The 26,941-nt window shown below is 47.0% G+C and overlaps 1 long non-coding RNA gene across 1 annotated transcript in view; it reads right to left on the bottom strand.

Moving 5' to 3' along the window:
• The window catches only part of LOC138301946 (uncharacterized), a 137,808-nt gene that overhangs the window by 67,171 nt on the left and 43,696 nt on the right, over positions 1-26,941 (bottom strand). Inside the window, exons 2-3 of the long non-coding RNA XR_011205182.1 lie at positions 17,322-17,394; positions 12,078-12,150 (exon numbers count right to left, since the gene is read on the bottom strand). This is a non-coding gene — a long non-coding RNA (uncharacterized lncRNA). The remainder of the gene's footprint in view (positions 1-12,077; positions 12,151-17,321; positions 17,395-26,941) is intronic.

A 26,941-nucleotide genomic window follows, 5' to 3' on the forward strand; every position in this document is an offset into this window, starting at 1 on the left:
TTAGGAAACCCAATAGAGATTGGAGTTTTTTTATCGTGTTTGGAGGTTGTAATTGTGCGCATTTTTCTAAGAATTGTGGCGCTAGGCTCTTTCCTTCACTTGACAGCTCATATCCCAGAAACAGGACGCTGAGGAAGGCAATTTTTGTTTTTTTGAAGTTTAATTTGTAGCCAAATTCAGCAAATCCGACACCAATGCGGGCTACCCATTTTAAATGTTGTAATAATTCATCATCCGTCAGATAAATATCATCTACATAGGACAATGCTTCAGGGTCAATCTCATGCAAAATTACAGTGACACGAGCTGCGAACAGTCCTGGACTGTCCTTATACCCCTGCGGTAAACAACTGAATTTTTTTCTGGGAGCCTAGTGCGCTGAAACTTGTTAAGTCTCTACTCTCAGGTGCTATATTCTGCCAGAAAAAACCATTGGAAATATCCAGTGTTGTCTTATATTTTTTCGCACTATATTGTTCATCAGTGCTGTGCTATGTGAGTTTTGTATAGCATATGTGCGTGTATAACTGTTTAAGTGTCTGTAGTCTAAGACTATTCTGTATGAATGGCCTGGTTTAGCTACTGGGAATAAAGGATTGTTCATTGGAGAGACTCAGGGTTCAATTACGCCCTGGTATTCCAGCTGTGTAAGTATTTCCCTCACAGGTGCTTTAGCATCATGTTTTATCGGATACTGAGGCTGTGGCTGGGGTTCATTTTTAATAGGAATTACATGGTAGGGGGATTCTTTATCCCATCCCACGGGATATAACACAGGTGCCTGTGCCAAAGCCCAATCAATGGCATAGAACTTAGCAAGTTCCTCCAGAACAAGGGACGAGAAAGAATGTTTAATAACATCTTCTCCATATGGGCAGGTACGGACAAATTCAGGTGGCCTATCCTGTTCGGCCAGCAAAACATCACATATATTGACTACGCGATCCCAAAAGATTGCGTCTATTATCCATTCAATGTCTACTTCTAACTGTAACGTTACTTTTTACACTCTATCAGGCGTGGAGACACGCATGTCCGCAATTTCTACTTGTAGAAAGTCATCAGTTGCTTTCACCTCCAGAAGCTCTAGAAGACTCCGGCAAACTATTGTGACCTCTGCCGCACTGTCTGGCAGCACCAGTGCCCACTTCCTGTTCTTCAAGAGGGCCCTCTTCCTGGGCGGCATGTCGAATTGCGACTGCTGCCACTTTTTTCTTTTTAAATTGTGGCTTTTGTTGGGTGGGTTTCTCTTCCTTTTTAATAGAAACTTCAGATGAGCGTTGTGATTCCTGCCTTGGTTTCACATACTCTGTTCTTCGCTCTGATCACCCACCTCTCTCATTTCGTTTTTCCAATGAGTCCTGAAAGGAACGAGATTGGTGTGTATCAGTACATTGATATCTATCAGGCGTTTTTATATTATCTCAATTTCTGAGATTATATCTATTCTGTGGGGCCTCCATACGCGGAGATTCTCCACTCTCTTTTTTTGGAGTTTGTTGTTTTTTATCCCAGCATTTCTATTACCCTCAGGAGCTTGCTTGGAAAAATCTTTGTTAGATTTGCCCTGAAATTGTGGTTTAGTTGGCCTAGCCCCCAAACTATCTTGACCAATGCTAGAATAGGGCTCTGCGATAATCTTAGGTAGCTCACGTTCCTGATCCTGTTGAGGAACTTCATAGAGCTGCATGCGCACTGCTAGTGCGACGGCATCCCCTTTAAGATTACTTAAAATAATTGAGGATAACGTGGCAAAATTACCCATCAATTGCATCCCCAAGTCTAGGGCCGGGGCAGCCCTGTATTCATCTTGAATTTGTTTCAACACTTCCAGTAAGTTGGCAAGTGTCGGTGTACCATGTCCAGTTGTATAGAGCGCTGCAAATACCATGCCCCAGGGATTACAGTTATCTACTGTGGGGACCATCCAAAATGCAAGCAAATTGTTAGAATTCTATGTTTATCCTGAGGTCCCGTATGGGTAAATACTGCTTCCAGCGCATTTATTTTTTGGGCTAACCAAAATGGAGTTTCCTCTCGTTTGGTGGGTACTTTACCCATGATCGAATGTACAGTCGCAGGGTTTAAACCTGGCGTTACTGCATGTGGTTGTGCTGGCGCAGCACGTGCTGGGTTTGTATTTAAAGTTTGCATCCCAAACTGTTCTAACCGTCTACATGTCGCTGTTAATTCAGTACATAAGCAACGAACCTCAGCTAATGCTAAAGTCGCTACTGCAGAGTGTGGGGTATAGGTGGCAAATAAAGGCCAGGTAGGACCAACATTACTTAGAGGACCTAACCTTATGGTAATATTGTGTAAGGTAGGGCGCCAGCAAGCCAATTATTATGTTCTTGATAAGATAAAGGTATTTCCAAATATGCATATGCCCTGTATTGTCCAGGTGCGTTTGCATGTGTATAGTGATCAAATGTATATGTGTTCCCATCAACTGCTGGAAATATGACCCAAGAATAAAAAAGTTCCGTTCTATAAGCTGGATGGGCATCCACCACAAATGTGACTGGACCCCCCAAGGCCATTTGCTAGTAAATGTGCAGTCAGAAGTTGTCTCATATTGACTGCTATTGCTATCTGCTGTGGATTCGCCATACTAGATCGAAGAAATGGTCAGAGAAGGCACACCAAATAGGGTTTATCCTTTAAAAGTTCAAGCTTGAACAGCCTCCAGCGCCAGATAGGATAACCTACATAGCTGGGGTGGAAATCCTCATGTACCACGGACGTCTCCGCATACGGTATTGAGGTGTCATTACATATAATGAGACTGAGATACTCAGGAGGACCCGAAAATTAGAGCCTGACCAAACGTTGGCGGCGCCATGTCGCGTAGGCTCTCATTATTCTACTGAGTCTACTGGATTTTGAGTGGCAGAATTGCCCGCAGTGTGGGAGACTGAGTCTAACCCACTGCAGGTGACACCTGTCGTTCCAACCCGGGGTTTGCTCCGGCCAACTAGTAGTGCCTCATCTCCTCCCAAGGGCAGGGATGATTGGGCAGCCGAACTCATGACATAATTGGTTTCTCAGGGAAGCCGTGGTCAATCAGGTCTCATCCGTTTTTCTCAGTTAACTTAGTCTCATATTTAAATGACAAACAGAGGCAGTTGTGGCCAGATGTAGCAAAGTTTTGCGAGTCACAAATGGCCCAATTCGCAATTTGCGACACTGCAAAATCGGAAATGGGATGCAAAAATCCTATTTCCAAAGTGCAAATTGCAATGCGATCCATTACCGACTCGCAAAAATAGCGACCTGATTTTGCAACCTGCAAAGAGGAAGTCGCAATTTGCGTGTCGCAAACCATCTGAAAAAGCCACTCGCAAATTGCGACTAGTCGCAAAAAGCCCATTTTGCACACCCAAATTACCACTAAGTCAGAGCAGGTGGTAACCAGAACCAAAGTATAAAAGGAGACCCAGAAGGCATCTGGGTTACTCAAAATGGCTGAACTGTATGTGATAGCAAGGAGGAGGAGAGTCCACGCCACCCAGCAGAGGAGGAGGAGGAGCCAGAGACAGGAGAGAATATACAGAACCAGTCAGACACTTTTCCAACAAACTGAGGAGGAGATTTATGACAAATACAGACTCAGCAGCACAGCAATATTAGAATTAATTGAACTACTCAATACGAAGCTTCAACGCCAGACAATGCGTGGCAGCGCAATCCCCACACATGTGCAAGTGCTATGCTCACTGCTCCTCTTGGCCTCAGGTAGCTATCAGGGGGTGATTGCAGTGGCAGGTGGGGTAACCCAAAGTGCACTCTCACAATTCCTCAGATGTTTCCTAGATGCCATACTTACACACACATGTCCAGATACATATACCTACCCAGGAATAAGGCAGAAATTAACAGCACCAAGTTGGACTTCTACAGAATTGCCAACTTCCCTCATGTAATAGGGTGTGTGGACGGGACACATATACAAATCTGCTCTCCTGCAAATCTGGAATATGTGTTCCGCAATAGGAAATTTACCCACTCACTGAACATCCAGGTGGTATGCGACGCCCATAATGTCATCACTGACATTGTAGCCAAATGTCCAGGGAGTACACATGACTCATACATTTTCAGGCACAGTGGGATAGGATACACCAACGCCTAGAACATGGGGAGTTTGGAGATGGATATCTATTAGGTATTGCTGACTACACCCTGAAGCCATACACACAGGTCACTATAGAAACCATCCATGCCCTGCTAACATTGCTTATTTTTGCCAAACAGGTGACAGTGCATATGCTCTAAGACCATGGATACTTACCCGTACCTAACACCTGGCAATAAGAATGAGAGGCGATATAACAGTGCCCATTGGCGGACCAGAACGGTCATTGAGAGGACCTTTGGACTGTTAAAGGCAAGATTCCGATGCCTCCACAGAAGTGGGGGTGCGCTCCAGTATGCCCCAGTAACAGCATTCAAGATCGTTGGCGCATGCGCGATCCTACACAACATGGCCACCAGATGTGGGCTACATCTCACCCCAAGCAAGAGCTACCACATCGCCAGCCTGGGGATAGAAGCATTGCAAATCAAGGCAGACAGAGACGGACCACATTGCAACCCAATACTTTAGCAGGTACGTGGCAACTGTCACCACACTCACTGATGAGCCCAATTGTGTAGTGGAACAATCAAAACCTTTTTATTTGTGAACTAAATGTTGAAAGAAAAATTCTGTCCGTAAGGAGCTGCACATGTTCAATTTTTATGAGGACACATTGACTTCATGTGCCTCATGAGTCATGCTGTCTTATGGCCTACACCCTCCTCCTTGTTCGCCCAGCATGGCTCATCCCAGGTGGGTCTGCTGACCCCTGCCGTGCACTTCCACTCCTCAGCACACGTGAGTCACTTGCAGACACACTGCTGATTGTGGACCCCTCCTCACTGTCCTGAGGGGTCCCACCTGTGCCCTTTGCCACCTGCCTGGCTTCCAACATGTCCACTGCGTGGCTGATGCAGCCTAGTCCCTGTGCCACATCCCCAGCAAAGTGGCCAAGTTCAACCTGCAGACTCACGGTCCGTCTTGACTGGCCAGTAGTGTTCGTAGCAAGACGCCCAATGGACGCTGCTATGCGGTCAAAGCGTGTGACTAGGTGCCGCTCCCTGTGCTTTGCGCTGCGTCTATCTGCCACCAGTTCCGTCACTAGTTGGTGGATGGACTGGGTGAGTTCGCTCACATTGTCATTGAGTCTTGTGAACTGCGAGTTCACATCAGCCAGGCCATGGGTCATGTTGTTTTCAAGTCTGTGCAAAGCACCTGATATTAACCGCAATTGTCTTGTTTGCAGGTGCTGACCGGTAAGTAGGGATGCCTCTACTACGGACATTGCTGCCTCCCCTATCTCCTCCTGGGGCACCGCCTGAACTTGGCATCTGCGTCTGCGACATGGTTGTGCTGCTGGCTCTAGACGTCTTACTGTGGGGCTGGGGCCAGGGGTCGTGTGTGCTTCCTCCATGTCCTGCACTTGTTCTGGAGGGGACTGTGGTGGTGTTGTGCTGGGCCCTGGAATATCTGCTACAGCCTCCTGCACTGCCTCTGGCCTGTTGTTTACTCCCTGGATGGTGTGGCTGCTGGGGGTGTCGTGTGGGAGACCTGTGGGACATAGGGAACACACTGTCAGTCTCTCACATCTGTTGTATGGCTCAATAATAAACATATGCCTATATGCTGACTACTGTACTACATTGCCCATAATGCACCATTCTAGTGGTTGCTAGTCTGGAATGGAGCTAGTCTGGTTGTGCCTGCTGCTGTGTACTGGGAGAGTGTGGATACTGCATTTGTCGGTGTGAATGCATATTTCATGGTACTCACTTTTGGATGTCCCTTGCGCAGAACTGTCCACTGCTCCCATTCCTGACACAGCCTCAGGCCCCAGGGTCTGCTCCACCAATTCCTCCATGGCTGTGGGTGGTGGGACGGTGGATGGGTCTCCTCCTGTGCCCCTCATTTCCCTGAGCCGCTCTGCCACCCTCTCCTTTGTTCTGGAGCGCAGGTTGTACCACCTTTTTTTAATTTCATCCAGGTTTCGGTGGCTCACCCCAATGGCATTGATCCGGTCCTGGATTTGCAGCCAGATCTTCTTTTCCTCAGTGTCTGGAACACTCAGGGCTGCCTTGCCAAAAAGTTGGTCATGGTGCTGGCAGCATTCCTCAGTTAGCACCTCAAGTTGTTTCTCAGAAAACTTGAGTTTTCTTTTCCTCCCTGCCCTGCCTGTGTCCTCCATGGTAGCAGCAGCTCCTCTCTCCTGGGTGTTGCACAGCAGTTTGAAAAGGGTGTGGTCCTCCCTCCTCCCAGGTGTATTTGATGACTTCCTGGTTCTGATGTCATTAGCAAGAGCCAGGAAGTGTATTTTCCAACTGTTATGCTGCACCTGCATGCAATTTGCAGGCCAGTCGCAATTTGCGACACCCGACTAACAAATTGCGAGTTCGCTTTTAGCGAGGTCGCAAAAAGCGACCTCCCTTAAAGCGAACTCGCAAACTGCGGTGCAACATCATTTGCGAGTCGCAAATTGGTGTAGCTTTTTTTTCTTGGATCCCATTTTGCGAGTCGGAAATTCCGATTCGCATTGAATCGCAATTTCCGACGTGCACATTTTTTCAAACCTACATCTGGCCCTATATGTTTTAATAATGATTTTAATAAAACAACAGCATTTTAGATAGCAAAGCATGAGCTGCAATAACCAGGACGGCATAGCATGACAATATTAAAATGGTAACGAGGAGAGTGAAGCATAGAAATAATGCTATCATATTGTCGCTACAATTAATAGACTAATTCCTACCTAAGCTGTAATAGAGCACAGCATATTAAGCTCTAATTCTGCCCTTCAGGTTCCCCTGGGAAGACATCATCCCTCATACCTGAGCAAAGGCCTGCAGTCTGCATTAGCATCTGTAGTGAAGCATTCAGCAATCAGCAGACAGTTGTGATTCTCTGGCTGGAATCTCCCTTTATCATGTTAAGGGACAAAGAAGTGTTTTTATAATAAAACAGCTGATGTTCTGAGAAAATGTCCCTACGTAAGAATGTGTATTTTCTACAAATGTCGGAGACTAAACTTACACCACGTTCACCGGCAATGTACCGTGCTGTAGCCTTGGAAGAAGCACAGAGTGAGCAAGAATGTCTTGTTTGAGAACATTGTGCTGGCTTAGGAAAAACAAGTAGATAAACAGAAAATAAAACAAGACCGTAAAAGTGGCTATTGTAACAATAAAATAAAGCCAAATAAAATATATCTAGGTTAGAGTGCACAGCGGCTTGGCCTAGTGTGTTAAAATAATGTGCACGGAGCTATGGCTAAAATCGCTACACTACACCAGAAGGTGCAATCCATATTGTCAACAACAATAGTCAACAAGTGACCCTGTTACAGCTGGTTATATAAATAAAGCATGCACTAAAAAGGTTTGTAATAGGAAAAAATTCTACATTCTTAGTTGCAACAGTGAATACACAAATTAGTCACCGAAAATACAATAAATAATTTCTTAGAACATATTTATTATAATTAATTAGAATCACGCAGTAGCCTATTGCTTACTATACATAGTACCTGAAATATGAAAGCATCCCTTGCAATGAAGACAAATCACATACATAAAAAAAACTCAAAAGCCAAACACTTCCAGATCTCTTGCTGAAAGTACAAATACATTTCAGTGCAGTCCTACTCCAATCTTCCAGTTTTACTCAACTTTGTGTGGCTGTGATCCTTAATTTAAGAAATCAGTCTGGGTAGGAGGTAGTTTGAACAAAGACTACATCTAGGGGACTCTTAAGTCCACTTCATTTCAAAAGATGTAATCTCCATGCACATTTAAATGGCTTTTGAGTTTCAAAAAATCTCCTCCAAATAAGGTGTTGACACGTTTCGGCCCCTGTCAACTACGGGCCTCCTCAGTATCATGGAAGAAAGAAGTACCCAGTAGACAACAATGTATACACCTATGAACAATTAAAAAGCATGGAACTTCAAATCAGTAACACCTCGTGACTGGAAAAGTTATTAATTGGTGCCAGAAAACCGCAAGCCGAACATAATTAAACAACTACTAGATACTTCTTTATTCCATAGTCCTGGCAGCCAGAACACTCGCAAGAGCAGCAACACCCAGTAGAGCCACTACTGCTCCCAGGCCTAGGTGATCACAGCCACCAATAAGGAGTGCCCATGTGAGTTTTGCTTTGGGCAGCTGCTGTGGAAGCGCTGTGCCTCTCATGCCTGCAGCGCACCACACGGTAGAAGGAGAAATTACAACGGCCTGGTGAGTGGCGTTCAAGCGGCCATGCAACCTCTTAACTAGACTGAGCTTTGAGGGAAGCCCCGCAGTCGCATTCCCAGCTCTGCACTTCCCTTTGTTCCCCAGAGTAAGGGAAAGTGGGAGCTACAGGCGATGCAGCGAGAGACTAGCGTACCCAATGATACCTACCTGCTGACATGGAGACTGATCTGCAGCACAGCCTGCAGCATTAGCAGGGCTGCCCTAGCTCCCAGAGGCAGAAAGAATGTTTGCACATAGACTGTTAACCCCTGCAATACCCTGCTCTTCAGCTATCAAGTAATGCTGCCACTGCATGCCGCCAGAGATCTACTTCCCCAGAGAGGGCTCAACGTGCATTTGCCTGAGAAAAGAGGCAACACGATGAGGAGGAAAAAATCCCCGGTGGGAAAGGTGAGAGCTACGCACCCCCAGTGGCTGTCTCCCACCATCCAACCACCTCCCTCTAGAGATAATGCTGCACACTCTCAGTGGTGGATGGCGAACGCCACTAGCGAGAGGAACAGGCATGCAAGGCACCAGCAAAGGATGCCCACTGAAAGAGACTGTCCACTAGCCCCACCACTGCCTGGCAAAGCACCAGCTCACAAGAGCGCCTCCACAAAGGTCAGAGACCGAGAACACAAGGTCGGAAGTGCTCAGAGGGCTGCACCCAGAAATCTGACAGCAAGAGCAGGAGCCCTGGAGAGAGAAAGAAAGAGAGAGAGAGAGAGAGAGAGAGAGAGGGAGAGAGAGAGAGAGAGAAAGAGAGAAAGAGAGAAAGAGAGAGCCCTCAGAGAACAAGAAGTAATGTTGCACAGAAGAGGGCACTCCTGCCGGCCACCCTAGCACTGAAAGGCCACCGTTGGCCCATCATTGAGCATGTCACACAGAGTGACTAACCTTGCCAAGCATGCCCACACTTAAGCAGGACTAAGTGCTATGATGGCTTAACCGCTAGGTGCAAGCACTATGCCCTCAAACGAAGAAGAGAAGACAGAAGAAAGGTGAATTTTTTCTTGGAGGTGATGCAGGTGTTCCTTCCAACTAGCAATGTAGACGGCAATGTTGTCTAAATAGACAGCACAGAACCCTGTTAACCAACTGTTGGAAGGTAGCAGGGGCATTCTTAAAGCCAAACGGCATCACCCAGAATTTGTAATGTTCCTCAGTGGTGGATAATGCTGACCTCTATTTTGCCTTCTCAATTAAGGTGATCTGCGAGTAACCTGAGGTCAAATCAAAGGTCTGAGGAATTTGGCAGCACCTAGTCTGTCAATAAGCTCATCAGCTCTGGGGATGGGGTGTGCATCAGTCTTGGTGATGGAATTGAGGCCTCTGTAGTCCACACAGAACCAAAGTTCTGGTTTGGCACCTAGTGTGGCAGCTTTTGGTACCAATACCACTGCGCTGGAACAGGGACTATTAGAGTTTCAATCACCCCTAAAGCTAGCATCTTGGCAACTTCCTCCTTGATGCTGGCTCTCACCCTATCTGACAACCTGTTAATTTTGTTCTTTACAGGGGAACTATCTCCAGGATCAATCTCATGGATACACAGATGTTTGAGTCCAGGGGTGAGGGCGGACAGTGAGGCAAGATGTTCCAGCAACTGGTAGCAGTTACTCCGCTGCTCTGGGTCAGGGAGTCAGAGAGATTGACACCCTCCACTGACCCATCACTTTCCTGTGCATAGAGGAGGTCAGAGGGAGGTTCACTCCCCTCCTCCTCATACCACTCATTTGTTACCAAAAGCATGCTCACTCCAGACGTCTCAAAGTGAGGCTTGAGTCTGTTTACATGGAGTACCCTTATGGGTTTTCTAGGGGTCTGGAGGTCCACTAAGTAAGTGGCCTCCCAAAAATGCTTCTTTAGTTTGGATGGGCCAGTCCAGCTGTCCTGGAGAGCTCTGGGGTCTACTGGCTTAAGGATCCATACTTTGTCACCAGGTTGAAACATCACCAGAGTGGCCTTCTGGTCATACCATTGTTTCATAACCTCTTGACTGGCCTCAAGGTTACTTTTGGCATTTTCCCAGAAGCGGTGCATCTGGTTGCAGAGGGCCAATGTGTAGCTGACCACATCCTGGGGGGTTTCCTGGGAGCTTTCTCCCACCCCTCCTTGACAATACTTACAGGTCCTCCATAGAAAGGAGTAGGGTTCAGCTCAAAGGGTCTGAACCCTACTCCTTTCTATTGCACCTCCCTGTAGGCAGGGAGAAGGCATAGCAAGAGGACATACCACAAACCCCTCATGGCCTCAGATAGGCCTGCAATCATGTCCTTCAAGGTCTTGTTGAATCTCTCAACTAGACCATTGGATTGAGGGTGATATGTGCATCCTACATGGATTTCATGTAAGCAGACATGAAGTTGGTGTCTCTGTAAGACACTATCCCTTTGGGGAACCCTACACGGGTAAAGATTCCCATTAAAGGTCTAGTCACCACAGGTGCAGTCACCGTTCTCAGAGGAATAGCCTCTGGGTAACGTGTGTCATGGTCCACCAAGAGCAGGATGAACCTGTTGCCTAGTGCTGTCTTGGGGTCCAATGGACCAATGATGTCAATGCCCACCCTTTCAAAGGGGGAGCCAACAACAGCAAGAGGGATCAGGAGAGCCTTCAGCTTTTTCCCTGACTTCCCACTGGCCTGGCAGGTGGGACAGGACCTGCAGAATGTATCTGAAGTTGTCATCATTCGGGGCCAATAGAAGTGAACGACAAGCCTGGCAAAGGTCTTGTCTGGCCCTAAATGTCCTGCCGGGGGTATGTCATGAGCCAAACCCAGTATGAAGGCCCAGTAAAACTGGGGGACCACCAGCACATGTGCTGCCTCAGTAACTGAAGTCTTAGGCTCACTATATAGGAGATCATTCTCTCAGTAAATCAGGTGTTCCCCAGAGACTTCACCTGCTGCATGTTCTAAGGCCTGTCGCCTCATGCCCTCAAGAGAGGGACACTCTTTGTGCGCAGTAGCCGGGCACCAGAATGCCCGGCTATCCTTAGCAGCGACCAGCGGGAGCGAAGGTACCCCGGGAGCACCGCCGGGGATAACCCAGAAGGAGAGGACGGAGAGAACCTGGAAATCTGGGTTCCCTCTGAAACAAAAGACGGACCTTAGAGGCGGCCCGCGTCTGAAGCGGAGGACACGGCAGAAGAGGAGAGACGGCTACGCACACCAGCAACGGACGACAGAAGACCAAGTCACCGCAAAGGAGAAGAACATCACGACGAAGGACAAGGAGGCCCCGAGACACTAGTTAACTGCCACGTCCCCTTGAGGGGCGTGGCTCCGGCAGGTACGGTCCTGCATTAGAAACAGGTATAAAGCCCTGGTGGTGAGTGAAGAGGGAGCAGGAGGAGTGGAGGAGGGGAAGTGGCCTTAAATAAAACATACTGTAAGAAAAGGTGAAAAACCCTACTTTAAATCCACATGCATGTTTTGCTTTTATACTTTTTTTTTCTTCTTTTTCCCTCTCTGGATGTATTTTTACTAATAAGGTGATGGACTGAACTCCCCCATTCCCCAACTGAAATCACAGACCCTGGTATCAATGTTTTCCTTTCTTTTACATTCTGATCAGGGATAACTAAAGGACGTGGGCAGAGGTATAAATATTGCCTGAGAGCCCAAATCCCACATGAAAGGCTACACTACTGGATGATACACACTTTGGGTTATGGTATACCCCAGATTTCCTCCCATCTCACCGCACTCCCTTGCCCCTTACTAATACATCCCCCAGAGTCTGCATTAAAAGACTTACCTTGCCTTTTTATTTTCCCAGTTCCTCGGCTGAGTCCACCACACCACAAGACTTCCAACTGGTAGAAGAGGATCTGCCAAAGGAAGAAAAAAGAAAGAAGTTATATCCACTGGGACTTGGAATTATTGAACTGTAGAAAAGATACCTTTAAAGAATATAAACACCACCCTTAAAATTTTGTCTTATCTGGCCTTTCCCGCTACACCCACCCCTAGAGTGGTGTCAGAAGTGGGATAAGAAAGTAGCGGCGGACAGAGAGACACCCAAATCCGGAGAATCATAGAGGTGAAGCCAATCATCGAGGACATGATTCAGCAGTTGGCAGTGGGACTATGCCACCCCCAAGTAGTTTGGGAGGCACATCAAAGAGAGGCTAAAGCCGATAGAGAAGCACTCCAAAGTGCTCTTAAGAGCCAGGCCACTATAATCGTGAACAACCAGCCTGTACATGAGACGGCCTTATGAAAGCTGACAGATACTATAGCGGCCAGCAAAGTCCACCCCAACGTCCCCAGCTCGGTCCTTCAAAAATATCAGGAAGGGAAAGTCCCTGACATGTTCTTCACAAATTTTGAGTGGGTGGCTTCCTCTGCTACTTGGCCAGAAGAACGGTGGGGGCAAGACATGACTCCATTGTTAACGGGTAATCTCCAGGCCGCATACCAAGCCGTTAATCCATCTGGGACCACTCCATACAAAGAGATAAAGAGAAGCATACTAGAACGTGTTGGACATATTACCGAACATTACAGGCTTCGGTTTAGAAAGACTAAGTGGTCCCCTTCAGAGGATCCCAGAACACTATATTATCGAGTGAAAGATCTAGGACTTAAATTGTTGGGCCCAATTGGGACTGAGAGGGAGGATATCATAAAGACCATTCTCCTAGAACCATATATAGAAGCCCTCCCTGCCGTTACCCGCATCTGGATCCGGCAACATCCCAATGTGGACACGACTATGGCTTTCGACCTGGCTTGTGCATACCACCAGTCGACCGAGTTTAAACCAGGTCCATCCAAGTCTATGAGCTTGACCAACCGGCCCCTAGGGATATCCTACCAGCCTACTCCCCGAAGCAGCACCGAAGAAGCACCCAGTCCTCGGGCTAGTGTTAAAAGCCCACTGCAACAGCCCCAGTGCTATAGTTGCGGGGAGTAGGGCCATATTGCCTGACGTTGCCCCCACAAGGAGGAAAGAGTCGAACCCATGGAGATTGGGATGACCTGAGGCCGCGTTTTTGTACAGGGAACAATAGCTCCAGATACACCCGTGAGGTAACAGTTAATGGCCACAAACTCACGGCCTTAGTAGACTCTGGGTGTAGCCAATCCGTTATTAGGGCTGACCTGGTTTACCCCGATGTCCGTTAACCTCGAGTGGGAAGGGAGACGGGATCCGCCGAACATGGGTATCATTGAACACCTAGTGGAAGAATGTATTATGGGTACAGACTATGTACATTTCATCAACCTGTTACAGAGTGTAGAGAGAAAGAGTCATCTGAAGTCATGGTGGGGGGAGGCCCTCTTTTCAGAGACCTCAATAAAAGCAGGAACAGTGAGGTACAAACCTAGCAAGAGAGAGAAAAGAGAGAACAAGAAACTGTACCTCTTAAGAGAAAAGAGAGAGGAACCAGTGAAGGTATGGAGTGTATCAGTCCTATCCCTACCCCCATTCCGCAGTAGTCAACAAGAGGACCCCACTCTTCAGAATGTCTGGAAAACAGCAAAATCAGAGGTCACTGGCGAGGTGGGTCCTTATTTTATAATACAAAAAGGTCTCCTGTACAGAATCACCAATCACAATAACCACGAAAAGAGACAACTAGTCATACTGGAGCCGTACCGGATTCAAGCACTACACTTAGCCCACAGTCAGACGGGGAGCATTTCGGTAGGGAAAAGTCTGAGGAATATTTACTACGCCGGTTTTACTGGCCAGGAGTATGTACCCACATACGCCATTTTTGCATACAATGCCACAAATGTCAGATGATAGACCCGGGGCCCCAAAATAAAGCCCAGTTACAGTCGTTGTCGATTAATGTTGTACCCTTTTCAAGGGTCGGAATGGATTCAGTGGGTCCCCTCCCTCCATCAACAAAGGGGTATACCTATATTCTAGTCGTGGTGGACTACGCGACAAGATATCCGGAAGCCATACCCCTCTCCAGCATGACAACTAAGAATGTGGCTCATGCTATGGTTGGTTTCTTTTCATGAGTTGGGTTCCCAAAAGAGATCCTGACCGACCAGGGAACTCCATTCATGTCCAACCTATTGACACAGATCTGCTAAATCCTGGGAGTCAAACAACTAAAGACTTCCGTATACCATCCACAAACAGACGGTCTCGTAGAGAGAGATACAACCGTACCCTTAAACCCCTGTTGAAAAAAAAAGTTTCGGAGTCTGGCAGGATTGGGATAAGAAATTACCCCTCGTCCTCTATGCAATAAGATCTCTCATCCAAGTTTCCACCGGTCACAGCCCATTCAAATTGATCTTTGGACGTCAACCAAGGACCCTTCTCGATATGGCTGCCAAACTATGGGAAGAGGAAGAAGGAGGGGAAAAGCAGATATTAGAATATACCCAACAACTAAAAACCCAGTTACAAACGGTCTGGTAAGACGTACACACGCATATGGAGAAGGCCCAAGAAAAACTGAAATGGTATTATGATCAAGGTACAAAGTTAAGACAGCTACAACCAGATGACAAAGTTCTTATCCTACTCCCTAGTTCAGACAATAAACTGCTCGCTAAGTGGCAGGGTCCATATAGAGTAGTGAAGGCAGTAACCCCTGTTACTTACGTAGTCGAACTGTCAAGGGGTCAGAGAAAGACGCAGATCTATCATATTAACCTGTTTAAAAAATGGGAAGACCCCGACACCTACCTTCCGCCGGTATCCACAGGGTTCCTTGTGAACCCAACCAAGACTCTAGAAATCGAACTGTGTCATACCGCTCAGAGTTCGGGGCTGGACAAGCTTCAGATCAGCCCCACTTTGCAACACAATCAGCAAATACCAACACCCTTCTCCGACAACATGCAAGGTTCTTCTCTCCAAAACCTGGAAGGACCTCTCTGACACAACACCATATTAGAACACCAAATAGACAGATCATTTGCCTCCGGCCATATCGTATCCCAGAAGCCCGAAAACACCTAGTAGAGCAAGAAGTGGAGAAAATGCTGCAGATGGGGGTAATCAAACCCTCAGTAAGCCCATGGTGTTCCCCAATCGTCCTGGTGCCAAAGCCAGAAGGATCGATTAAATTTTGTATTGATTTTAGACAGCTAAACGTGATATCTCATTTCGATACCTACCACATCCCTCGGGTAGATGAGCTGTTAGAAAGATAGGTAAAGCCCATTACTTGTCCACTCTGGACTTGACCAAGGGCTATTGGTAGATACCCTTGGCCCCGGCAGATCGAGAAAAAACAGCCTTCTCCACGCCTTCATGGCTGTATCATTTCACTGTGCTTCCCTTTGGATTGCATGGTGCCCCCGCCACATTCCAAAGACTTATGGACCAGCTTTTGAGACCTCACCATGAATATGCTGGAGCATATTTAGATGATATAGTGGTCTACAGTGAGTCCTGGGAGGACCATCTTAAACACCTAGAATCAATATTCCATTTACTATACTCTGCTGTTCTCACGGCTAACCCTCCCAAATGCCACCTTGCCTGCAATGACATCGCATATCTTGGATATTTCATAGGAAAGGGACAAATTTGACCACAAAAGAATAAGATAGAAGCTATTCTTCAAGTATCGGTCCCATCCACAAAAAGGGAACTTCGATCCTTCCTTGGTCTAGTGGGGTATTATAGGAGATTCATACCTAACTATTCTACTCTAGCTGCTCCGCTAACTGATCTATTAAGAAAGGGGCAACCGTTGAAATAAGCAGGCCTAACCCCAGCTCAACTGACTAGTTTTCATACCCTAAAGAACAGTCTCACCACCGAACCAGTACTACACTGCCCAGACATCACGAAAGCATTCCATCTCCAGACTGATGCATCCGATGTGGCGATAGGTGCCGTACTCTTCCAAACGGATGAATCGGGCCACAGCCACTCCATAGTGTTCATTAGCCGGAAACTTCTGCCTGAGAACAACGCTACCCAGTAATTGAGAGGGAATGTCTGGCTATTAAGTGGGCTGTTGAAAACCTTCAATATTACCTTTTGGGACACCCTTTTACTTTATATACCGACTATGCCCCCCTTACCTGGTTGTCTCGACACAAAAACACAAATTCAAGCATTCTAAGGTGGTTCATGGAGCTACAACCCTTTTCGTTTCAGGTGAAACATATCCCGGGAGACCAACAATGCATGACGGACTACCAGTCCCGCTACCCCATGTGCTCAGTACTCCATCAGTACCTCTCTAGGGGAGGGATGTGTAGCCGGGCACCGGAATGCTCGGCTATCCTTAGCAGCGACCAGCGGGAGCGAGGGTACCCCGGGGGCACCGCCGAGGAGAACCCGAAAGGAGAGGACGGAGGGAACCCAGAAATCCGGGTTCCCTCTGAAACCAAAGACCGGCCTCAGAGGTGGCGCGCGTCTGAAGCGGAGGACGCGGAAGAAGAGTAGAGACGGAGACACACACCAGCAACAGACGACAGAAGACCAAGGCACTGCGAAGGAGAAGAACGTCACGACGAAGGCAAGGAGGCCCCGATACACTTGTTAACTGCCACGTCCCTGGAGGGGAGTGGCTCCGGCAGGTACGGTCCTGCATTCAAAATGGGTATAAAGCCCTGGTGGGGAGGGAAAAGGGAGCGGGATGAGGTGAGGAAAAGGGGGGCGAGAGAAAGCAACCTAAATAAAACATACTGTAAGAAAAGGTGAAAAACACTACTTTAAATCCACGTGCATGTTTTGCGTTTATAGTTTTTTTTCCTTCTTTTTCCCTTTCTGGGCGTATTTTTACTAATAAGGTGATGGACTGAACTCCCCCATTCCCCAACTGAAGTCACAGACCCTAGTATCAATATTTTTCTTTCTTTTACGTTCTGATCAGGGATAATTAAAGGATGTGGGCAGAGGTATAAATATTACCTGAGAGTCTAAAACCCCCGTGAAAGACTACACTACTGGGTGATACACACTTCAGGTTATGGTATACCCCAGATTTCCTCCCATCTCACCGCACTCCCTTGCCCCTTACTAATACATCCCCCAGAGCCTACATTAAAATACTTAACTTGCTACCTTGCCTTTTTCTTTTCCCGGTTCCTCGGCTGACACCACCACACCACGAGACTTCCAACTGCTCGAAAAGGATCTGCCAAGGAAGAAAAAAGAAAGAAGTTATATCCACTGGGACTTGGAATTATTGAATTGTAGAAAAGGGACCTTTAAAGAAAATAAACACCACGCTTAAAATCGCTACGAATCCAATTTTGTCTTATCTGTCCTTTCCCGCTACACCCACCCCTACATGTGCTTTATAGAATTCCTACCTGGTGGGCCCACCCTCAACTTGCCAGCTAGCAAGCTCAGGTAGGTCACCTGTAGAGGCAATGTCCTCCCCAATTGGCTCAGGGACCTCCTCTTCAGGAACCCAGTCAACATCGACCAAGGGAACTTCTGGGACCAGTTTCCTGACCCTTTCCCTCTCTCCTTGGCAGCTGTCCAGGCCATTCTTCCAGGCTGCAGATGCCCTTGACTCCCCCCCCTGGCCAGCCATGGACTGGGTGGTCATGCAGACCCACTCAGGCAATCCCGTCATCTCCAAGTGAGACCTGAGCTCTACCTCCCTCCAGGTAGTGTGCTCCAGGTCATTGCCTAACAGAAAATCTACAGGCATGGCAGGACTCACAGCTACTTTTAGAGTACCAGAGACACCCCCTCCACTCAAAGGGAACTAGATCCATCAGTAGATGGCTCTCACAATTGTCAGCGACTATGATTTGGTGGAATGTGTTCAGTAGGACGTGGTCTCCTGACACCAGCTGACACTTGACAGTTGTCATACTGGCTCCTGTGTCACGCAGAGCCTCCACCCATTGCCCGTTAATGGTGACCCACTGCTTATACTTAGAATAACTCACAGGCATGTGGGCTTTTGGCACCATATTTGGTGGGGTTACCTCTGTCTGTTCCCCAAAACTATCTGGGACTATCTCCTCCCTGAGTGCAACACTAGCCAATACAGGTGTCTGCCCACCAGTCAGGGGTTTGTGCAATAACTCATACAGCACCACATTGAAAACACCACAAAAGTACTCCACACCAGTTTAGGAAACTAGATAATATTTATCTCAATAAAATAAGATCAGAACAACAAAGACCCAATATGCACAAGTAAAGATATTACTTTTTAAAGGTTTAAATGAGTCACAATCATTGAGAATCAGTGGCTGTATCCTTGTCTTTGGACATTTGGAGCTACCCTTAGACTGACCATACTCGGAGCACTCTGTACCTTGGAGTACAAACCTCCCTGTATTGCGATCATAGAACCCTTTCTTCTTAGGATCAGACTGGGACTAGTTACCACTACTCCCTTAGGAATTATTTTGGGGGCCTTTAGAGAACTCCTTCTTTTTAAGTTTTTCTCCCCCCTTTTTCTTCTGTTGGAAACCCTGATCACTTTTGTGGGTGTCTGCCCCAGATACCCTTTTGGACACTCTGCTGTTAGCCCAGAGGTGCGCCTCCTCTGCAAGCTTCCTGGGATCAGTCAGATTACTGTCAACTAAGTGCTGGAGCGACTCCGTAAAGCAAGAACTGAGCATGTGCTCTCTCAGGATTAAATTGTAGAACCCAACATAATCACTGACTTTTCTGGCCTGCACCCAGTCATTCAGTGCCCTACTGGAGTAATCAATGAAATCTACCCAGGATTGGTTGGGTAGCTTGTTACTGTCCCTGAATCTTTGGTGGTACTTCTCAGGGGTCAGTCCGAAATTTGCCAATTAAAATGGCTTTCATGGGAGTGTACTTGGTCTGGTCCAAAACCTCTAATGTCAGAAATGTGTCCCTTCGAAATGTTGGAGACTCGTCCCCAAGTGGTCTCCAGGAACCCCATGTGCCCTCAGTGCAACTTCATAACTAGATAACCACTTATCAATGTCATCTCCCACCACATAACTGGTCCCCAAATACTTGGGAATATGAACCTTCTTGTCTCCATCAGGTACTGTGCGTATGCTGCCACCATCACTGCTGGAATCTGCCTGCCTGGCCCTGAGTTCCAGCTCTTTCAGATTCAGTTCAAGAGTCAGAAGTAGTTTCTTCTCAGCTAAGGCTCTTTCAGTCTCAACCCGTTGGCCTTCCCTCTCAGCCTCTATTTTAAATCTTGCCAGCTGCAGCTGGAATTCTCTCTTCTTTCTTCTGTGGTCAGGTCTTGACTTGAGATACTGCTCCCTGTCCTTACAAGAAGCACAAATCCAGCGGTGTCATCCTCAACTGCTGTTGGCTGCTCCTCGGAAGAGCCCTTCTCAGTCTCCCTCAACTTATCATTCTTTTGGGTGCGGGTCTCTGCCTCTGCACCTTTTGAAACTCTCCCTTCTTGAAAGCTCCACAGTAGGTATCCCCATATCTCTGCAAAAGCCCTTTAAATGGGAGAGTGTGTAATCCTCCAGCGTAGGTCAAACTCCTCAGTTCCCTTGTGGATGCAGTAAGAGACATGATGTATAGGATGAATTGAAAAAAATGCAAAGCAGGGAAAATTGCAGAAAAAAGTTGATATGTTCTCTAAATGTGGGTAGGTAGTGTACACGTAACTATTGTATGACATTGCACAAACAAGTCCTATCCTCATAGCTAATCACCAATATTAGAAATTGGGTCTCTAGTTTGCAGAGGTATGTACCCTGACCAAGTAGGGATCACAAGCCTAGTCAGGGTAAGTCACAACACAATCCAAATGATCCTGTGCTCACCTTCTGGTAGCTTGGCACAGAGCAGGCAGGCTTAACTTAGAAGACAAAGTGAAAATATTTGTGCAATAACTCATACAGCACCACATTGAAAACACCACAAAAGTACTCCACACCAGTTTAGGAAACTAGATAATATTTATCTCAATAAAATAAGATCTGAACAACAAAGACCCAATATGCACAAGTAAAGATATTACTTTTTAAAGGTTTAAATGAGTCACAATCATTGAGAATCAGTGGCTGTATCCTTGTAACACACCGTACCTGGGATGCATACAAAATAATGACGTACAGGGGCCACAGAGGAGGAGATGCATTGAAAAATAAGGCACTTTGATGGATTTTCTGGCGCGACACAGACAATGTGTTGTTTCTTTCCATGGTGCAAGGTGATGCTTCGATTTCCAGGAAAGAGCCTTGGTTCCTCACTGCGATGCAGGGATATTTTGACGCCCAGGGATGATGCGTTGAAATTCCGTGATGCGTTGGTAAGATCAGGTAGGAGGTGCAGCGATTTTTCAGCTGCGAGGCAGACACTATGCCAATTTCTGTAGACGTTGAGACATTTTTTTCACCGCACAGGGATTTTCTTCTCTTTCGTGAAGTCTTTGTGGCCCTGAAACTTAGGAACAGGAGGAAAGCTCAATCCAAGCGCTTGGAGAGCACATGTGGAGAACTGCAGAGTTCTTCCCGTAGAGTTAGGAGTCAGTAGGCAGCAGGCAACAAGCAGGGCAGCAGTCCTTCTCAGCAAAGCAGTCCAGATGAGTACTTTGGGCAGCCAGGCAGACCCTCTGAGAGAGTCCAGGTGTAATTCCAGAAGTGTCTGATTTGGTGGGGTCAGGAACCCAGTTTATATGCCCCAAAATGCCTTTGAAGTGGCAGAAACTTCCTGGAGTGGTTTTGAAGTGTACAAGTTCCCCTTTCAGCCTTGTCCTGTCTGCCAGAATCCCTGTGGGTGGTTATCTGTCCTTTGTGTGAGGGCAAGCCACTGATCTTTGAAGTGTAACGGAGAACCCCTCCACCCTTCCTGCCCAGAGAGACCCATTGATATCCAGATGATTGCAGATGTGACTGAGTGTCCTGTGGTTATGGCTGCCTGGGTGCAATGCACAAGGGGAGCTGTCAATCAGCACATACCAAATGTATAATGCACAGATGGCAGTAAGTGCACAGAAATGCCTACTTTCTAAAAGTGTAATTTCTAAAATAGTAATATTATATCCAACTTTACCAGTAAGCAGGATTTTCTATTACCATTCTGGCCATACTAAACATTACATGGCTTCTCCTTTCATATCAGAATCTATCACTTAAAAGAATATAACAGCAGTTCTAATGCTGGCCTATGAGAGGAGCGGGCCTCACACTAGTGGAAAACGAATTTGTGAGTCTTTCACTACCAGGACATGTAAAACACATAAGTACATCCTCTGCCTTTTACTTACATAGCACTCTGCCCTATAGGTTACCTAGGGTCTACCTTAGGGGTGACTTATATGCAGAAAAGGGGAAGTTTAAGGCTTGGCAAGTAGTTTTAAATACCAAGTCGAAGTGGCAGTGAAACTGCACACACAGGCCTTGCAATGGCAGGCCTGAGACATAGACTATGGGGCTACTTATGTCAGTGGCACAATCAGTGCTGAAGGCCCACCAGTACCATTTAATCTACAGGCCCTGGGCATCTCTAGTGCACTTTACTAGGGACTTACAAGTAAATTAAATAAATATGCCAATTAGGTAGGAGCCAAAGTTACCATGTTTAGGGGAGAGAGCACATGCACTTTAGCACTGGTCAGCTATGGTAAAGTGTGCAGACTCCTAAAATTAGCAAAAGCAGGGTCAGACGAATGGAGGGAGGAAGACAAAAAGTTGGGGGATGACCACCCTAAGGCTGTCAAGTCTAACACTTTCCATGTTGGGATGAAAGAGGGCCAGGGCTGCAATTTCAACACCAGCCATGGACACTAGCATTGCCTCTGTTAACCCCTTCCCCATCTTTTGGACAATATTCCCCCCAACACTAGCAATCCCTATGGACTGCTCACCAGTGGGGGAGGCTTCCTTGTGCAAACAGCATTACCTCTGTAGTGTCCTGGCTGATAACAGTCAAAACACTGACCTGCCCCCACCAGATTATGAAACTTTCCTGCCTTTGTTAGAACACAATTCTTCCCAAAATACGCCTTCTTCTTGAAAGTGGCATGGCCCAGGGTCCCACTCTGTTGTGCAGTTTTTGTGGGCCTTGTGAGGACTCCTTCCTTTTTTGATTTTCTTTCCACTGGGCTTTACCCTGGGAGGGGACCTGTCCACCTTTCTTTTGGTCACCTCCCTGGTATTGATTAGAAATCCGGGTCCTCACCCTCTCATCAGCTGTCTCCCCTAGTTTCCTGGGACCAGACAACTTTGAGTCCACTAGATACTGGTGTAACTTCTCCTGTACACAATGAGTCAGGATGTGCTGTTTAGGAATCAAACTATACAGCCCCTCATAGGGACTCACTTAGTTACTATTAATCCAGCCCTCTATTGCCCTCACTGAGATGTCTATAAAGTCTACCAAGGACTGATTGCTCACCTTGTGGGTGTCTCTGGACTTCACCCTGTACTGTTCTGGAGTCATACCAAATTTCCTGACTAAGCATTGCTTCATGTGGGAGTAAGAGTTTTCTTCATCCCCTGTAGGGTCAGGAGAATGGCCCTGCCAGTTATTGGAATCAGCTCCCACAGGAGTGAAACCCAATACTTAGAGTGGACCTTTTTTCATCTCAAGGGCTCTCTCAAGTACAGTCAACCACTTGTCAATATCATCCCCCTTAGTGTACATAGAATGTATTCCTTTGGGAAGCCTGGAATGACCTCCTAACCCCTTAGGTATCTCAGTACTTTCTTCATTGTCACTGCCACCATTTCTTCCCTTGCCCACCTATTCTTCTCCAGCTCTAGCTACTCCTTCTCTATAGCTAAGGGTTCCAACTTAGCCTGAAGCTTGCTTTCTTCAAGAGACAGTTTTGGTTCCCCTCTGGGGGAGCCCTCTCTCTCTCTCCCCTAGCTGGGAGTACAAATCTAGTACTGGATGTTGTCGACAGGGTGTCATTCTCCTCCTCTTGGTGGAGGTTGGTGAACCTTGCCCCTCCCCTTCATTCTCTGGAGCTGTCTGTGACCAGGCCTTAAGGGACCTAATCAACTCAGCCTTCTGGATCTTGCTGCTATTAGGTCACCCCCTGGACCTACACTCAACCCTAAGCTCGGCCACTTTGAGTTTGATCAGTTTAGCTAGAACCAGCTCCATAGGATTCCTAGTTTTGGGTCACACAAACTCTGCAATCAGAAATATAACACATTTGGAAAAATCAAAAGAATGGATTAAAAATCAGATTTAGTTCATATTTCAAAATGTTTGTTCCAAGCCAGAATTTTACTGATCTTAACTCACTTTACTGTAGGGTGTAATTCAAACACAAGTCCACATCCCACCAAAAAATATGACATCTTCCTCCAAAGTGTGGCATTTTCTTGTCCCATAAAGCACTGCACTTTAAAATTCCAAGATGCATTATTTTCCTTCAGAGGATCAAGACCTGGATAAACCAGCCTAATGGTTTGTTTCATTTTCACTGACACTGCCCTGTTGGACATCTGCAAATTCCATCTCTTTTCTGGGCCTGCTATCTATCTGTGGGATACAGGGTGTGAGGACAGGCCTGACTGGCATTCCTTTCTATCCTGCTTCCTTGGAAGCCCAGTTTGATTTACCCAGTGCCCAGTCTAGCATCTGTAGCAGCAAACCCCCCCATCAGATAACTTCTGCTCATTGCAGGCCAGTTATCACCTCATTGAAGCAGTCTGGCTGATCCTGTTAAGGCTCTCCAATCAGGAGAGACCACTAGCAGGCTGGAATTTGGTTTACAGAAAAGAACGTCTTAAAACTTCTTTTCTGTATTATATGTGATCAATTCAACAGTGGCAAGTTGCTGGATTTATCATTACCAATCTTTTGAGTCCTTTCATGGCACCTTTAGCTCCTACCTAACAATACTTATACTTATAACAAATATTTCCGTGTTAGCCTATGAGGAAGAATGAAAGGTGCAGTTTTTCCCTCACCAGGGCATATAAAACATATTTTATAATGTTCCTGCATATAGGTACATGGCACCCCACTCCTAGGGCATCTGGAGAGACCTTGGGAGTGACTTTTATGTAAAAATAAGGTAGATGATCACTTTGGAAGAACCTTGAATTCCAAAGTCAAATTTGCTAATATTTTAAAGGGCTGCCTTTAAAATGACAACAGGCAACACAACAGTGCACAATCCAGTGCAGTAAACTATGGGGTCTCTAAACTTCCCTGCCCTATTATATGCTAGGGTCCTATAGGTGGTTTGAATCTTCCTTGCCTCATTATCACTAGGCACTTACAGGAGTCTGCCATTGCCAACTGTAATTATACCATTTTACCATATACCTTTTATTCAGAGCACTGGCCCTGGGCCTACTTAGCAGAGCCCAGGGCACAGCCAGGGCCCGTTACCACCAGTATCAGTCAGAAAATATGGGGGTGAACATTCTATAAGGATGACTTTCTCACACCCCCCAATACCCATGTTTTTTTTAATAGGCATGTTTGTGCTAAAAATGCTCACTTTTGTAATTTACTGGTCCAAATTGTATCTGCATCTTGGATTGGTAAAAAATAAATTAAAGCACATGGCACCCACGTCCTTTTGCTGGTGTGTGCATGCATTCTGGCACATGAGCTCGTGAGTGAAATGGCACAAGCACATCTTTTTTTAAAATTATTTATTCTGAAGATACTTAATAGTGTCTGTTGTACAGTCCCCTTTTTGGCTGGTCACCACCCACTTTTTGCTGCTTGATGCAGTTGCTTTTGATCTGTAAGTATACTGAGTTCAGCTAACCAGACCTCAGTACTAGTGCTCTTTTCCTTAAATTGTACTGAGTTGATTACCAATCCACGTGGCAAGGACTTTACTTACCTGTAAGGCCCTAGTAAATGGCACTGGGGGTGCCCGGGGCAAGGATGGAACATGGATCACTAGGGCTGCAGCACTGATTGTGCCACCTTGTGTGACCCAAGTAAAAGCAAAGTCTGCAAGAGCTTCCATGTCATCCTGCACAAGCAGCCTGCCTACTTGAGTTTGATCCTGCCCACACCACATGCAGGCAGAATACATTCATAGCACAGACACTCCCAAGACAGGCCTTCTGTAGCCCTGAAGACAGGGTGCATTGTATTATGAGTGTGGACATATATGCACAAGCATATATGGCCCTGTGGCAGCATTTTAAACTTAATACGATAACAAGCGACAAACAGACCATAGGATAACATGGCCTGGCACCCAGGCAGCCCCCAGATGTCCAGCTCCATGATGGCCCATCCGATTCCCCCGTGCTTAGTATCAAACAGCATGCTTTTTAACCCTGAACATGATTCTCGTTCCCAGGATTAACTAGCATGTACCCTGGTGGCATCCTTGGAGGATGCCCACCTAGTTGCCAGCTCTCTCTTGCTTTGGCCGGCTCTCCCGAGCCATCTGCTGTCACACACAAGAGTATGCCCTCCTGCTGGTTGTGCTATCACGTCCCCAGGATGGAGACGAAGGGCCTGGGCAGGAAGGATGTCACACCCCTCCCTCCCAGGATGGCTAGAGTGATGGTAATCAAGGTAGTGAGCCTCAAAAGCTTTCAAAGGCCTTGATATGTAATTTCTTGTCCCCCACTCGAGGAAAAAGCCCTTCCTGCCCTGTCTAGGCTGACAGGCGGGACAATTAGCTATGCAGGAGGCATATCCTCCCAAAAGGCTAGCCACACCTTTAGGGTGGGCCAGGAGGTCTGTACAGCCAAGGGAAGGTTCTGCAATCTTGGCAAACCTTAAGAATAGTGGGTCCTGGGTAGACAAGTGTCATGGGCTCAGAAGAAGTCATCACTTCAGGGGTGGACTAGCTGCAGGGACCAGTAGCCCATTGGCCACTGCCCCTCACACCCTTAACTCCCCCTAAACTAGGATTTAAGGAGCTCCCCTAACACCAGACCCCTAGTTCTGACTTGCAACTTGGAAGAGGCACAAAGAAGATGCTGTCACCGACAATAGGACCTACGATTCCACAGCTGTGCAAACTGAGGACACTTAAGTGCCCTTAGTAGGCTACCACTGGAACTGCGTGATCGACATGTGCCCGTGGTGAAAACTCATTTGTCCCAGCAAGAGGGACCCAAGAGGACCAAGACAGACTCCCTGGCAGGTGGGACCAGTCACATGCAACTTGTAGAAGAATCGCTGCTGTGCTGTGTCCAAAGAAGTACAACCTGTCTGGGTTCTCATCAGTAAGCCTAAAGAAGATGTGTGACCTGCAACCCAGGAGTGACAGTCAGGCTCTCACCAAGTTTCAAGCCACTATCCCCTTCCAGACGACCTCCAGCCAATGAAGTAAACATGGACTACTTGTGCCGCTGCCAAGGCTTGTCTGTCACCACCCCGGTAACCAACGGCTTCTCATCATCACCAACTCCAGGGCAGTTCCCAGCATAAAGACCAACATCAGCAATAACCCCTGTCCTGAGATCCTGCATCTGGAAGGAGGCGACTTTGAGAGGAGCAGCAAAGCATCTTTGGCACAGCCAGCCCCATGATTAACAGCTAAAAGTCCACTTCTGCAGCCGGAGTCGCCGGACATGGTGGCGAAGTTCCAACTATTGATTTAAGGTTCTGGCCCCACAAAGGCCTCTACTACCGAACAGTAGAGTGCGAGTCCACCCAAAATGTGCATCTGTCAAGTTCTGCATTTTGACAGCGCCCACGGATCCCGTCAGCACCAAGGAAAGCCAGAGCACCTCTGCATTCAGACTCGCTAGGAAAGGTAATTAGAAACTGACTGTTGAGACTAAGGCCCTCATTATGACATTGGCTGTCTTTCCTGAAGA

This window comes from Pleurodeles waltl, chromosome 6, assembly GCF_031143425.1.
Source record: "Pleurodeles waltl isolate 20211129_DDA chromosome 6, aPleWal1.hap1.20221129, whole genome shotgun sequence".
Classification (NCBI taxonomy): Eukaryota; Metazoa; Chordata; class Amphibia; order Caudata; family Salamandridae; genus Pleurodeles; species Pleurodeles waltl.